The sequence below is a fragment of the Eulemur rufifrons genome, chromosome 7, assembly GCF_041146395.1.
Source record: "Eulemur rufifrons isolate Redbay chromosome 7, OSU_ERuf_1, whole genome shotgun sequence".
NCBI classification, from domain to species: Eukaryota; Metazoa; Chordata; class Mammalia; order Primates; family Lemuridae; genus Eulemur; species Eulemur rufifrons.
Window position 1 is genome coordinate 197662007 of NC_090989.1, and position 14676 is coordinate 197676682.

Sequence of the window (14676 nt, forward strand, 5' to 3'; positions counted from 1 at the left end):
GTAAGTACTTTTCTTAACTTCTCTAAAAAAAATCCTCTTTCTCTTTAATCCTCTATAAAATAGTACTTAAAAATAAGTAAATTCTCTAAATTCTCTCCTGTCCAGGAAGCCCTTTCATCCTCTGGGGATTAGAACGAAGGCCAACCTCTGTGCTGGTCCCTCAGAGATCAAAAGCAGTGATCAGCAATTAAAATCTACAAACCCAATATTTGAAGGACAAGGTCCTTCTTGCTCACCCTGGCTCCAGTATGCCACACCAAAAACTACCTACTGCCCCTACTCATGCCTATTGGGGTGCTTGGGTATGAAGGATGGTAGCCCCCCACAATGCAAGAGCTCAAATTCATTGTAATTTAATAAAATTTACCAGCCTCTTTATCAGGATCTCCCCTGGAAGCTGTTAAGTATTCTACCAGACCAGATTTCAAAATAGTTGTTTCAGACAGTTTCTGCCAACTCAGTTGTTTCTGTGGAGGGTTGGATTCCTGGAGCTTTCCACTCTGTTGTCTTTCCTGATATCATTTCATTGCGGTTTTAATTTTCATTTACTCAATAACTAATGATCTTGAGCATCTTTTCATGTGTTATCACCTGTATAGTTTCTTTGGTAATGAGTCTGTTCAAATTATTTGGCCAGATTATATACTGGGGTTTTTTATTTTCTTCAGGCCCAAGATGGCTGCTGATATGTTAGCGATTTTTTTTCATTGAGTTTTGAGAATTTTCATTATATATTATGAATATAAGTCCTTATCACGTGTGTGATTTGTGAATATTTTCTACCATGATGTTTTTTTAATTATCTTAACAGTGATAAGAGCAGAGTTCTTAATTTTGGTGAAGTTCAATTTTCCAATTTTTCTTTTATGGACCGTGCCTTTGGCACAATCTAAGAAATACTTAACTAGCCAATGGTTACAAATATTTTCTTCTATTTTTCTTTCTGGACCTTTTACAGTTCTGCATTATACATTTAGGTTTAACAATTATTTTGTGTTAAATTTTATATATAGTTTGATCATATTTGTTTTACTTCCACATGGATATTCAATTGTCCAAGTACCATTTGTTGAAAAGATTATCTTTCCCATGAATTGCCTTTGCGCTTTTGTCAAAAATCAATGAACCCCATATGTGTATGGTTAGGTCTGGACTCCCTATTCTGTTACCATAATCTAATTATCTATCATAATGCCAGTATATACTGGGTTAGTTACTCTAGTTTTATAGTCAGTCTTAGAATAAAATAATGTGAGTTCTCTACCTTTGTTCTTTTATTTCAAAGTTATTTTGGCCATTATAGGTCCTTTGCATTTTCATATGAAATTTAGAATCAGCATATTGATTTCTATGAAAATGCCTTTTGTAATTTTGATTTGATTTGTGTTAAATCTGTATATAAGTTTGACATCTCAGCAATATCAAGACTTCTGACCCAAAAACATGATATCCCTATTTATTTAGGTCTTCCTCAGCCCACACTTAAACGGAAGTGTTAGGGGCTGAATTGCGTTCCCCCTCCCCCAAATCCTAGGTTGAAGTCCTAATTCCCAGTACCTCAGAATGTGACTGTATTTGGAGATAGGGCTTTTACAGAGGTAATTAAGGTAAAATGAGGTCATATGGATGGGCCCTTATCCAATATGACTGGTGTCCTTATAAGAAGAGGAGGTTGGGACACAGACATACATAAAAGACCAAGAGAAGACATGGACAGTAGATAGCTCTTTACAAGCCCAGGAGGCAGTTTCTCAGAAGAAACCAACCCCATCACTACCTTGATCTTGGACTTCTAACCCAGAGAATCATGAGAAAATAAATTTCTTATGTTTAAGCCACCCGTACGTGGTACTTTGTTATGGCAGACCTAGCAAACTAATACAGGAGGGAGTAAACAAGGACATGAACAGGAGGTGGCAATAATTGGGAGATGTGCTAAAGGCTGCCTACCACAGTGGTGTTGAAATCTCTGTAATTGTCGGTCTCCCCATTTTTCCTTCACTTCTACCAGTTTTCACTTTATATATTATGAAACTCTGTTATTAGTTATAAAAACATATAGATTTGTTATATCATGTTGATGAATTTAGCCTTTTATCCTTATAAAACAACCCTTTTTATTCCTGGTATTATTCTTTGGTATTTTGTTTCATATCAGTTTAGCCATTCCAGCTTTCTTTTGATTGCAGTTAACGTAGTTTACCTTTTTGTGTTTCACCTATTTGAGTTTTTTAAAAATTTAAAGTGGGTTTCGTCATATGAAGAATGGTAGCATATGTCTGGGTCATGTTTCTATTTATCCAATCTATCTATGCCCTTAAATGAGGGTGTTGAAAATATTTACATTTTTATTTTTTTAAATTTAATTTTGAGGTAATTATAGATTCAAAGGAGGTTGCAAAGACAGTATACAGAGAGGTCTCGTACCCTTCACCCTGTTTTCCTCATTGGTTATATTGTATATAACTATAGTACTATATCAAATCCAGAAATAAAGTGTGTATATGATTCTGTTATTTTATCACACATGTAGATTCATGTAACCATCAATGTACAGAACTATCCCATCACCACAAAGATCTCTCTTCTGTTCTTTTGTCATCACACGTGTCCCCTCCCCACCATCCGTAGCTCCTGGCAACCACTAACCTATTTTCCATATTTATAATCTTGTCATTTCAAGAATATTTTATGAGGGACTCACACAGCATGTGACCTTTTGAGATTGGTCTTTTTTGTTGATTTAGCATAATGTTCCTCAGGTCCACTCAAGTTATTGCATGTATCAATATTTCATTCCCTTTTATTGCTAAGTAGCATTCCATGGTATGACTATACCACAGTTTGTTTAACCATTCACCTGCTAGAGGACATCTAGATTGTTTTCAGTTTTAGCTATTATGAACAAAAATTGCTGTAAACATTAATGTACAGGTTTTTATGTGAACATGTGTCTTCATTTCCCTGGGATATGTGCCCAGGGATGCAATTGCTGGCTTGTATATAGTTGCATATTTAGTTTTTAAATAAACTGACATGCTATTATGCAAAGTGCTGTAACATTTCACATTTCTACCAGTGATGTATGAGATATCCACATTCTCTGCATCCTTGCTAGCAATTGGTATTTTCTCTCTTTTTTTTTTTTTTCTTTTCTTTTCTGAGACGCAGTCTTGCTCTGTTGCCCTGTAGAGCGCAGTGGCATGATTATAGCTCACCTCAACCTCAAACTTCTGGGCTCAAGTAATCCTCCTGCCTCACCCTCCTGCGTAGCTGGAACTACAAGCACACAGCATCATGCCCGGCTAATTTTTTCTGTTTTTAGTAGAGATGGGGTCTCCCTCTTGCTCAGGCTGGTCTTGAACTCCTGACCTCAAGCAATCCTCCCACCTCAGCCTCCCAGAGGGCTAGGATTACAGGCGTGAGCCACTGTGCCTGGCCTATTTTTTATTTTAGCTGTTCTAATATGTGTATAATGATATCTTATCATGGTCTTAATTTGTATGTTTCTAATTGCTTGTGCTGCTGAACAATTTTTATGGGCTTATTTGCCATACACATGTCTTCTTCAGCAAAATGTCTCTTCATGTCTTCTGTCTATGTGCTAATTAAATTGTTTGCTTTTTTACTGTTGGGTTGAGAGGAATCTTTGTATATGCTATGTATTTGTCCTTTGTCAGTTATGTGGTTGGTAAATATTTCTCCCACTGCATACTTGGTTTTCATCCTAATAACAGGAACTTTCATAGAGCAGAAGTTTTAAATTTTTATAAAATCCAATTTGTTGATTTTTTTCTCTTATGAGCCATGCTTTTGGTGTAAAGTCTGGAAGAAATCTTTGTCTAGTCCTAGGTCTCAAAGAATTTCTCCTGTGTTTTTTTCCCAAAAGTTTTATAGTTTTTGTTTTACATTTAAATCCATGGTACATTTTGAGTTAATTATAGCATTTGATGTTTAGGTCAAGGTTTATTTATTTATTTGCCTATGGATTATACAAGTGCTCTAGTAACATTCGTTGAAAAAAACACATCATTTTTCTGTTGAATTGCTTTTGAACCTTTGAAAAAAATCAGGTCATACTTGTGTGAGGCTATTTCTGGGTTTTCTATTTTGTTCAATTGATGTATGTCTATCTCTTTACCAGAAGCACACAAGTATTGATTACTATGACTATATGATGTTTTGAAATCTGACAGACTGATTCTTCTCATATTGTGCTTCTTTTGCAAAACTTTATAGTGATTCTAGTTCCTTTCTATTTCCATAAAATTTTTAGGATAATACAAAAAAACTTACTTGGATTTTGAGAGGAATTACATTAAAACCTGTCTATTAACTTAGAAAACCTATTGGCTCACACCTGTAATTTCAGCACTTTGGAGGGCTGAGATGGGAGGATCATTTGAGGCCAGGAGTTTAAGACCAGCCTGGGCAATACAGAGAGACTCGTCTCTTAGAAAAAAAATTAGCCAGGCCTGGTGGCATGCACCTGTAGTCCTAGCTACTCAGGAGGCTGGAACAGGAGGATCCCTTGAACCCAGGAGTTCAAGGTTACAGTGAGCTGATCATGCCATTGCACTCCAGCCTGGGTAAGGGAGTGAGACTTTGTCTCTAAAATAAATAAATAAATAAAAATAATTTTGGGAAAATTAATGTCCTTACTATGCTGAGTCTTCCGATCCATGAATATAATGTCTCTATTTCTTTAGATATGATTTCTATGATTTCTTTCATCAGCATTTCATAGTTAACAGCATATAAATTCTGTACATGTTATATTAGACTTACATCTGGTATTTTATTTTTCTGAGTAATTGTAAATGGCACTGTATTTCTAATTTTTACACCCATGTGCTCATTGCTAAATATATAGGAATAACCTTGTATGTTGATTTTGTATCCTGCGACCTTACTGAACTCATTTATTACTTCTGGGAATTGTTTTTTTGTTTGTTTGTTTGTTTGTTTGTTTCATTTTGTTTTGTTTTTTTGTAGATTCCTTGGTATTTTCTATGTAGACAATCATATTATCTACATATAGGTACAATTTTATTTCTTCCTTTCCCTCTGTATGCCTTTTCTTTCCTTATTGTACTGGCTAGAATTTCCAGTATTTTGTTGAATAACAGTGGTGAGAATGAATATCCATGCTCTATTCTTCATCTTAGGGGAAAATCATTCATTCACCATTCAGTATAATACTGACTGTGTGGAGGGGGAGTATTTGTAGATGGTATTTTTTTTTTTTTTTTTTTGAAACAGAATCTCACTCTGTTGCCCGGGCTAGAGTGAGTGCCGTGGTGTCAGCCTAGCTCACAGCAACCTCAAACTCCTGGGCTTAAGCAATCCTCCTGCCTCAGCCTCCCGAGTACCTGGGACTACAGGCATGTGCCACCATGCCCGGCTATTTTTTTCCTATATATATATTTTAGTTGGCCAGCTAATTTCTTTCTATTTTTAGTACAGATGGGGTCTCCCTCTTGCTCAGGCTGGTTTTGAAGTCCTGACCTCGAGCGATCCACCCGCCTCGGCCTCCCAGAGTGCTAGGATTACGGGCGTGAGCCACCGCGCCCGGCCTGTACATGGTCTTTATCAAATCAAGGAAATTCTCCCTCTGTTCCTATTTTTTCTGAGAGTTTCCTCATGCATCGGAGCTGAAGTTGTCAAATGTATATGTGTAAAGTTTTTGTAGTATTCCCTTTTTATCTTTTGATGTCTATAGACACTGTGTTGATATCCCCTGTTTCGTTTCTGATATTGGTAATTTGCATCTTGTCTCTTGTCTTACTGGAAGCCTGTCAATTGTATTGATCTTTTCAAAGACCCAACTTTTTGTTTCATTGAATTTCTCTATTTTTTTTTTTCTGTTTTCAGTTTTACTGCTTTCTGCTCTGGTTTATTATTTTTAGCCTTCTACTTGCTTTTGATTTATTTAGCTCTTGTTTTTCTAGTTTCTTGAGGTGAGAGTTTAGATTTCTTAGATTTAAGAATTTTCCTCTTTTCTGACATAAGAATTTAATGTTGCAAATTTCCCTTTCAGCATTGCCCTACTGGACTCTCACAAATTTCGATATACCATATTGTCATTTTCATTTAAATTTCCCTTGAGACTTCTTTGACCAATAGATTATTTAGAATGGGTTGTTTAGTTTTCAAGTGTATGGAAATCTTCCTGTTATCTTTATTACTTTCTAGTTCAATTCCACCGTCACCAGAGAACACATGCTGTGTGTTTTCAGTTCTTTTAAATTCATTGAGATTTGTTTTATGACTCAGGATATGGTTAATTAGGTATACACTCTGTGAAAAGGATGTGCATTCTGTTGTTGTAGGATGGAGTGTTAGATAAATGTTAATTAGATCGTGTTGTTTGTTGATGTTGCTGAGTTGTTCTATATTCTTGCTGATTCTCTGTCTACTTGGTCTATCAATTGTTAACAGAGGGGTACTGTATTCTCCAACTGCAATTGTGGACTTGTCTATTTCTCTTTTCAGTTCTATCAGATTTTAATTCTCAAATTTTGCAGCTCTGTTGTTTATGTGTCACATCTAGGATTTCTATATCTTCTTGATGTGTTTACCTTATACCATTGTATAATGTCTCTGGTAATTTCCTTTCTGAAATCTATTTTATCTGATATTAAAATAGCAACTCCTACTTTATTTAATGTTCATATGCTATATATTTTCCCCATCCTTTTATTCTCATCCTACCTGTATCATTGTATTTGAAATGAGTTTCTTGTAGCTACCATATAGTTGGATCATGATTTTTAATACACTCTGCTGATCTGTCTTTAATTGATGTATTTAAAGCACTTATATTTAATGTAATTACTGATATGTTAGGGCTTAAGTTTACCATTTTATTTTTTGTTTTCTGTTCTTTTTTGTTACTGTTTTTGTTTTTTTTTCTTGCCTTCCCATGGCTCCTTTGATCATTTTTTAGAATTTTAAAAACTTATGTTTTTGATTGTATCATTTTGTGTATCTTCTTTAGTGGTTGCTTTAAATATTACATTATGTATACATAATTTATCACTATCTACTGGTACCACCATTTCACTAGTTTAAGTGAAGTTTGGAAGCCTTACTTCCCTTTGTGTCCTTTTACCCTACCTCATTTATCATACAACTCTCTTAAGTATTTCCTTTACATATATTTAATATTTCCTTTATAAATATTTCTCTACATATACCATGTTTCATGTTATCATTTTGTTTTACTAATGAAAACTCAATAGGAGAAGGAATATGTATTGTATTTACCCCCCTTCTTATTCTTTCCACTTTTCTCCCTTTATTCTTGATGTTCCATGATTTTGTCTTTTATTATTTCCTTTCTGTTTAGGGAAATCCCTTTTGCCATTCTTTTAGGGTAGATCTCCTTACAATAGATTCTTTTAGTTTTCCTTCATCTGAGGATGTCTTGATTTCTCCGTCATTTCTCAAGTATATTGAATTCTGGGTTGATGGTTCCTTTGTTTTCGTACTCGAGAAATATTTTGCCATTTCCTTCTGGCTTCCATGGTTTCTAACGAGAAATTCACTGTCACTGTAATTGATTTCCCCCTATGGGTAAAGTTTTATTTCTCTCTTGCTCCTTTCAAGATTGTTTTGTCTTTAGTTTTCAGATGTCTGTGCTGTGTTTTGGTATGGATTTCTTTGAGTTTATCCTATTTGGAGTTTGCTCAGCTTCTTTAATATGTAGGCTTATGTCTCTTGTTAAATTGGGGAAGTTTTCAGTCTTTATTTCTTGATATACTTTTTCACCTCCAATCTCTTTCTCTTCTCCTTCTTTTACACTGATGATACAAAGTTTAGATCTTTTGTTAGCGCTCCACAGATCCCTGAAGCTCTGTCTTTCTTTTCCCCTAGTCTATTTTATCTCTGCTTGCCAGTCTGGATTATTTTTATTGTTCACCGATTGTTTTCTGTCTCCTCCATTTTGCTGTTGAGCCCATCTACTGAGTTTGTTTTGTTACATTTTTGTGTTCTAAAATTTCCATTTGGTTCTTCATATCTTCCGTTTCTTTACTGAGATTTTCCATATCTTTGCTGAGACTTTCTATTTTTCATTTCTAAGTGTACTCGAATTTCTCATTGAATCATTTTCATGATGGTTACTTAAATTTCATGTCAAATAATTATAACATTACTGTCATCTTGGTGTTGGCATCTCTTATCTTTTTTCATTCTAGATTCTCCTTGGTCTTGGTATGATGAATTTTTGATTGAAACCCAGACATTTTAGGTATCATAAGACATTATACCTTATTTTTTATTTTTTTTTTTTTGTTGAGACAGAGTCTCACTTTGTTGCCCAGGCTAGAGTGAGTGCCGTGGCGTCAGCTTAGCTCACAGCAACCTCAGACTCCTCGGCTTAAGCGATCCTACTGCCTCAGCCTCCCGAGTAGCTGGGACTACAGGCATGCGCCACCATGCCCGGCTAATTTTTTCTATATAGATTTTTAGTTGTCCATATAATGTCTTTCTATTTTTTTAGTAGAGACGGGGTCTCGCTCAGGCTGGTCTCGAACTCCTGACCTTGAGTGATCCACCCGCCTCGGCCTCCCAGAGTGCTAGGATTACAGGCGTGAGCCACCGCGCCCGGCCTTTATACCTTATTTAAATCTTCCGTCTTTCTTGGTCTCTTTTGCCACTGCTCCAGCAAAGTAGGGGTGGGGATGTGACTCACTAATGCCACATGGGGAGGGGGTAAGGGATCCCCACTCAGCTTCCTTGTTACTAGTAGGCAGGCATGGGAATTCTAGTACCCCACTAGGCTTCCACAGTAACCACACTGGCTACTGGGAGCAGGAGGGCCTCATTATTGCTCCCCACATGGCTTCTACTGTCACAGCAGAGGGGTGGACTCATTACCACTGGGTGGTGACACACCACTAGGCCTCCTCTGATACATGGAGGAGGAGGGTTGCCTTATTATCACTGGGTTGCGGTAGAAGTCCAAGCTTCCTATGCGGTCTCCTGTGACACCATGGGGCAGGCCTCACTACCTCCTGACAGGGATGAAAGTCCTGGTTCCTTACTTGGGCTTTTCTGAAACCCTACTTGGTAGGGTAGTTAGGCAGCCTCTTAAATGCCTGGCAAAGATGGAAGACTAGTCTCCTCTCTCAGCCTTTTCTAGTAGGGCTGGGAGTCTGGCTATGGTTTCCTCTGTGGTGTGTGGCTAGAACATGGTGGTTATTGTTTAAAAGTTTTTTTGTTTTTGTTTTTTTTTTGTTTGTTTGTTTGTTTGCTAGGCTTCCCCTTTCCTGATCCTTTAGTTAGAGAGAGAGCTAGGTTTTCTTGACTTTTTTTCTCTGTGTCCCTTGATATTTCCACGTTGTCAGCTTCTCAAACAAGTTTTGGATACATGAAGCAAAACAAAACAAACCATGGAACTTACCATCATGTTGTTCCTAGGGTCTGGTGGTCCTTAACCAGTCTGTCTCTTTCTCCCTATCTTTCAAAGACTTAGGTTTGTTCTCTCTATATATATAATGTTCAAAGTTTTTAGTTATACTTAGCAAGAGAAATAGGGAAAAGTACCTCTATTTCATCTTTCTGGAAACAGAAGTAGTACCCCGTTTACACTGAATGTGATTTTTGACATGGTTTTGTTTAAATCTACCATCTTGCTACTTTTTTATTTCTCCGAAATGTCCTTTGTTCCTGCCTTTGTTTGGATCAATTGAATATTTTATATGAGTCTGTTCAATTTCCTTTGTTGGTTTAGTAGGTATTATTCTTTGTTGTTTATTTTAGCAAATGCTTTAGGGTTGTAGCATACATCTTTAACTCATCTTAGTCTACTTTTAGACAATATTATATTACTTCACATATAACAGAAGAACTTTATGACACAATTTCATTTCTCCTCTCCAAGTCTTTGTGCTATTGCTGTCATACATATGCAGAAAGTTTACTACTACACATATTATAAACCCCACAAAACATTGACTGAATTGTGTCAACCTAACTTCATATGTTGAAGCCCTAACCCCAAATGTGACTGTATTTGGAGACAGAGCCTATAAGGAGGTAATTAAGGTTAAATGAAGTAATATGGGTAGAGTCCTGATATGACAGGATTAGTGTCCTTATAAGAAGAGACACCAGAGAGCACTATTTCTGTGTGTCTCCCTCTGTGCACCATGTGGGGACACAGTGAGAAGATGGTCATCTGCAAGCCAGAAGAGAGCCCTCACCAGAATCTGACCATGTTAGCACACTGATCTGACTTTCAACCTCCAGAACTGTAAGAAAATAAACTTCTATTCTTTAAGCTACCTGGTCTATGGTATTTTGTTATGGCAGCCTGAGCTAATACACTTGGACATTATTTTGTTTTAAACTTCTGATAAACAGTTGGCAATGATCTCTTAAAAAGATTTAAATAATAAGAAAATTTCTAGCCATGTAGTTGTCATTTCTAGTTCTCTTTGCTCATTTGTGTAAGTCCAAGTTTCTATCTGGTAACAATTTGCTTCTGATCAAAGGACATCATTTAAAATTTCTTATAATGCAGATTTTTAAAATTTTTTCTATATCTGAAGAAGTTCTTATTTTTACCTTCACTCTTTAAAGATATTTTTGCTGGATAAATAATTCTTGGTTTACAGGAGGTTGCTTTTCCCTCTTATTGCACTGTTTCTAATGGGAAATGTGCTAACATTCCTATCTTTGTTTCTCTGTATACTATGTGTCTTTAGTGGGAGAGGGCTCCTTTCAAGATTTTCTTTTTGCTGGTTTTAAGCAATTTGATTATATTGTGCCTTGGTGTAGTATTTTTCATTTGAAAAAAATTTTTTTTCTTTCTTTTTTATTTATTTATTTATTTATTTTTTTGAGACAGTTTCACTCTGTCACCAAGGCTAGAATGCAGTAGTGTCATCAGTGCTCACTGCAACCTCAAACTGCTGGGCTCAAGCAAGCCTCCTGCCTCAGTCTCCCCAGTAGCTGAGACTATAGGAATGTGCCACCACACCAGGCTAATTTTTTCTATTTTTAGTAGAGATGGAGTCTCACTCTTGCTCAGGCTGGTCTCAAACTCCTGATCTGAAGCAATCCTCCCACCACGGCCTCCCAGAGTGCTAGGATTACATGTGTGAGCCACCATGCCTGGCCTGAAAAATTATTTCTTTAAATATTTTCATACCCATTCAGGGAATCCAACTGCATGTATATCCATCATCTTGACACTGTTCCATGTACTGATAGTGTTATTTTTTTCCTAGTCATTTTTTGGCTCTTCACTTTGGATAGTTTCTATTACAATGGCTCTAAGTTTTGCCATACCTAATTTTTAAATCTCATCCAGTGTATTTTTCATTTCATACATTGCAGATTTCATCCCTACAAGTTCAATCTGAATCTTTTTATTTTCCAACTTTCCACTTTGTATGTTCATTATTTTCTCTAACTTCTTGAACCTATGGAATAGTCATAATAACTGTTGTCAATGTCCTTGTCTATTAATTCTGTCATCTGTTCCATTTCTGGGTTAATGTCCATTGTTTTTCCCCTTGTGATGGATAGAATAATGACATCCACTAAGATGCTCATGTCTTAATCCTCTGAACCTATGAATGTTACCTTATGTGACATTTACAGATGTGATTGAGGGATCTTGACAAGGGGACATTATCCTGGTTATCCAAGTGGGCCCCATGTAAACACAAGGGTCCTTATAAGTTAGAGTTAGAGACAGAGATAGGAGATATTATAATGTAAAGGAAGTTGGAGTATGGTGGGACCATGAGCCAAGGAATGTGGGCAGCCTGTAGAAGCTGGAAAAGGGAAGGAAACATTCTCCCTGAGAACCTCCAGAAGGAATGCAGCCCTGATGACGCAGCGTAGATGTCTGACCTCCAGAACTGTAAAGTAATAAATTTGTGTTGTTTTAAGTCTCTGAGTTTGTGGTAATTTGTAACAAAAGCAATAGAAAGCTAGTATACTTCTCATTAAATTTTTGTTTTCTGGGCCAGGCGCGGTGGCTCACGCCTGTAATCCTAGCACTCTGGGAGGCTGAGGCGGGTGGATCGCTCAAGGTCAGGAGTTCGAGACCAGCCTGAGCAAGAGCGAGACCCCGTCTCTACTAAAAAAAAAAAAAAAAAAAAAATAGAAAGAAATTATCTGGCCAACTAAAATATATATAGAAAAAATTAGCCGGGCATGGTGGCACATGCCTGTAGTCCCAGCTACTCGGGAGGCTGAGGCGGTAGGATCGCTTAAGCCCAGGAGTTTGAGGTTGCTGTGAGCTAGGCTGACGCCATGGCACTCCCTCTAACCCGGGCAACAAAGTGAGACTCTGCCTCAAAAAAAAAAAAAAATTTTTGTTTTCCACCATCTTTGCATACCTGGTAATTTTTGATTGGATGCTAGACATTTTGAGTTTTACCTTGTTAGATATTGTATGTTTTTATAGTCCTACAAATATTCTTGAGCTCGTTATTAATCTGTTATGCAGGCTCAGAGCTGTGTGGGTAGGGTTAAATTTGTCTTATTATTGAGGGAAAATCCTTTTTAATACTCCTGATGATTTTAAATGATGTGATTTTCCATTCTGTTCATATTACTTTGGCCTTATGTAAACTTCAAGCACTGTACCCTCTCATTCTTTCCCATGTTTCTTTCTCCTCTGCCTCGAGTAGCTTTCTCACATGCATACACTAATCAGTTTTCAGGTGACCACTTGAAGAGCATGTTTCTAATCTCTCAAGGATCCCTGATCCTTCATTGCCTGATATGCAATGTCTTAAGTACCATTGTTTCATATATTTTGTCCATAGTTTAGTTGCTTCAGGTGGGAGGGTAATCCAGTGCCTGTTGCTACATCTTGACTGAAATTGAAAGGCTGAAGTTCCAATTTAAAATTAATTTCTTCTTGACATGCTCTCTTAGGGTATATTCTCTGATATATTAGCACTGATAACATTCCTGGTAATACAAATTACATATGCACATATTTTATCCTTTTTTAGTAGACTATGAGCTTCTGGAGGGTAAGATAAAAATGTGAGTCACAATATAGTACCTTAGAAATATAAAATATATGAATGCTCAATAAGCATCTACTAAATGGATTAAACTATTAAAAATTACCTTTAGTTGGCATGAGATCTCTAGACTTGTAGGTCATGGAAATGTCAGAATGTTTTGATACCAGCAGGGAGTCCTATGTTTCTTATGAGAATCTTTGTAATAAGATGTAGATATTGGCTTCTTAGTGTAGTTGAATTTTTGGTGCTAAAAGCACAAACAAAAAAGGCAAATGGGTCCAATTAAAACAGAATAGATCTTTAGATGCTTGGCAGTGATTCAGTTTATAATCAGTGGCTGAAGACTTAGAAGGCATGGCTGTATAGTCTCTGTATTTTCTAAAGACAGGGTATAACCAGAGTCTTACCACATATGTCATAAACACATGTCTTTTTGGGACATTCAGTATTCCTTTTCTCTTCCTAAAGGTACTCAGATTTCTCAGAAAGTTTATAGTTTTAGTGAGATTGTCAATCCAGGTACCTGTTTCTCTGTATTAAAACCAAGGGAGCCATATTTGTCTTCACCGCCAGGTTGCCACTCTACTCTTTTTTCCATGACGTTGAATTTTGAGCAAATGACTACAGAATAAGAAAAGGCTGGAGTTCGTTCATGGCATCATCAACACTCCAGTTGCATTGTTACATCTACTATTGCCTGTCAGTCTTAGTTCCCACCCATTTTTAATGCTGGTACTCTTTCATAAATTGATTCTTGAGTTCCTAATATCTTTGGAATAAATGACTTTTTACTTATATTAAGGAAAGTTGTTTCTGTTGCTTGTGAACTAGGAGCCCAGACTGACAGTGTAACACACAACCTTGCCTCTCCAGGTGGGAGAATGTACATGGTCTTTTCAGTTGATTGGGCTGTGTTAGTTGACTACAAGTCCAATATGAGCAGACCGTGAGAGATGCCTGCTTTAACAGTAAACACAAGCTTAGGTTGCAATCACAGTCCTACCCATATCTTCCACCAGAGGGAAGTTAAGTCTAACTGTACACTGTGCTGATCAGGCAACAACTTGAATATGGTCTCTGGTATGAACCAGGTATTCTTAAGATTACCGACAAACTGGAAATGTGTCTAATACCACACGTTCCAAGTGGTGAGGACCCTATGAATGATGTGATAAAAATAGTGTAGGCTGGAGAATTGAAAATGTAGGAAAGTAGCCTTAATTTCCACGTTTCTAGAAGTGGGCAGCCATCCATCAGAGAGCAGAAGAGATTTATGAAGGAAGGGCAATTCATAAACTATAAAGCACTGCACACGTGATTTATTGAGGTGTTACTAATTTCTTACACAAATTATATTAATATACATTAATATAATCTACATTGCTAATGCAATATAATCTAACAGGGGGTTAAGATGGTGTGATTGCTATTTCTTTAGGAATTAATATCTTATAATATGGTAGCCATTAGCCACATGTGGCTATTTAAATTAATTTGAAATAAGTGAATTTTAAAACTTAGCTCCTCAGCTGTACTGGCCACAAATCAAGTGCTCAATGATCACATGTGACTACCACATTAGACAGCACAAGTCGTTTCTGTCACATCAGAATGTTCTATCGGACAGTGCAGCTCAAGAAAAATGTCAGGGTAATATTGTCTATAATCTTTT